We start from the raw sequence: 1938 nt of genomic DNA, 5'->3' as shown, positions 1-1938 counted from the left end.
TAGAATTTTAAACCAGTCTCAGCCAGTTCGGTTTCCAGCAAACTGTGTGGAAATTTGAGCTATAAGAAGTAAATTTTTTTTAGTGTCAGCATGACTGGGCAAGTCATCAATAATAAATTAGGACTGAATCTACCTTTACTAAGGATATATTTAAGACAAAACTTTGAAGTTTTAAGTATTTTTTAAATTTGTATACTATATAGATTTGCAAAGAACTTTTGCACAAATAACAGCTATAGTTTGTTAAATTTTTTGCCCTGAATAGTATGTTGTTTTTGTTAATTTGCCCAGATCCATTAATTTTTTTTACTAATTTTTTGGCTATTACATCTTTAATATCTAATTTTCCCCCAATGTCAAATAAAGCTATTATAACTCTCCTTTAAGTTTCTATTTCTTTCTTCAACACAAATTTTATAATTATATGTTTGATATCTGTATTGTTTTTGTAGTTATCATAAATAATTTGTTCGATTTTTTGTGAATTTACTCTATTATTTATATATTTCATTTTTTAGTTAGACAGGTATAGGATTGAAATTCAAAATTCTAAGTTGGCCCATTATATTTTGTGAAAAATCTGAATTTGTGAGGCCCTGCCTGATTTAATATAATTTATCTTGCCTGGCCCAAAGATGAGATTTTTCATGGAATTATATATATAATTGTAAAACACTTAATAAAAGAAAGTTATTGAAAATTATGGATTTGCGTTTTAATTTAGTTATAAATAATATTATTTAAATTCCATTTGATTTATACATCTTGTTATATAAATTTTATTCAAAATCATATATGAATTGTTTAAATATTGTTAATTCATGAATTATATAATTTCTTTCTTAATATAACACAATTTTATGTTAGGTAACAAATTTTCTTCCCCATTCCATATATTCCTTAAAAATTTAAATAATTATTTATTAATATTTAATAATATACTTGAAATAATGAAGTTGTTTTTGTGAGGTTATATCAGGTACAGCTAAAAAATATATTTTTATAAAATTTATATATTGCTTTCTGAATATTATGATTACCTAAGCCTCCACCTTCAAATTCATTCATCTCAGAGTTTTTAGTAAGAGTTATTGCTGTTTTTCTTGGAACATGTCTCCTACCTTTTCTATCTTCATTAATGGTATTAATTATGCGTATCTGATCTAATTCATCATCAAATCTATTAATATAACTAAAATGTGTAATGTAAAATATGTGGCAGATAAAACCTTATTAATTAGCAATTATTTGCCTCAATTCATTTACCGAATAAAATGTTTTATCAATATCTGTAGAAGTTATATGATTTTTAAACCACAATAATTTTTTAATCATTAAATTAGTTTTTTCATTTCTTTGTCGATGAGATTTTGATGCCTTTTTATAATGACTCGCTTCACCGAGAAGCTTTTGAGCTTTACGGCTTTTGGGGTGAACAATTTTAATCTTTTGATTTTTTTTTTGCTATAATTTTAGTTTTGGTTTTTGTCTAAAAATATAATTAACATTGATTCATATGTTAACATTATTTACTGTACCATCTTTGAATGAGTGATATATATGTTGGGTCAATATTTAAATACATTCATTTAATTTGTATTTAATAAATTTAAAAAAGAAAATCTATTTCAAAATTTCATTTATATAATTAACTTTAATTGAATTCTTTTTGCTTTTGGATAAATGGGTAAAATCAGGTTTTCATACACAATTTCTTTCGACGAAAACACCTTCAGTTATCGGTACTTCGGTATTAACAATGTTGAAATTTCAGGAAACATATTTTTTTAATGTTTACTTAAATGATTTTAAAAACCCGAATAAATAAGAAACCCAAATAAATAAAAATATTATTGTTAAATTAAATCAATTATTTTTAATTACCTACTTACCATTTAGTGATTCACTGAAAGATAATATATTTGATAAAAATGGTGA

General features: G+C 23.6%; 1 long non-coding RNA gene across 2 annotated transcripts; it reads right to left on the bottom strand.

Moving 5' to 3' along the window:
• Window positions 1–1048: 1048 nt before the first annotated feature.
• On the bottom strand, window positions 1049–1574 carry LOC135927179 (uncharacterized). 2 transcript variants are annotated; one of them, XR_010571974.1, is made up of 3 exons: window positions 1539–1574; window positions 1230–1489; window positions 1049–1192 (listed from the first exon to the last, which is right to left on the bottom strand). It is a non-coding gene; the product is annotated as an uncharacterized LOC135927179 (long non-coding RNA). The 2 variants fall into 2 exon arrangements; XR_010571975.1 differs by having other exon boundaries at window positions 1049–1180.
• Window positions 1575–1938: the final 364 nt, after the last annotated feature.

This window comes from Gordionus sp. m RMFG-2023, chromosome 3, assembly GCF_954871325.1.
Source record: "Gordionus sp. m RMFG-2023 chromosome 3, tfGorSpeb1-WG-v2, whole genome shotgun sequence".
NCBI lineage: Eukaryota > Metazoa > Nematomorpha > Gordioida > Chordodea > Parachordodidae > Gordionus > Gordionus sp. m RMFG-2023.
This window is presented reverse-complemented; position numbering and strand designations above follow the sequence as displayed.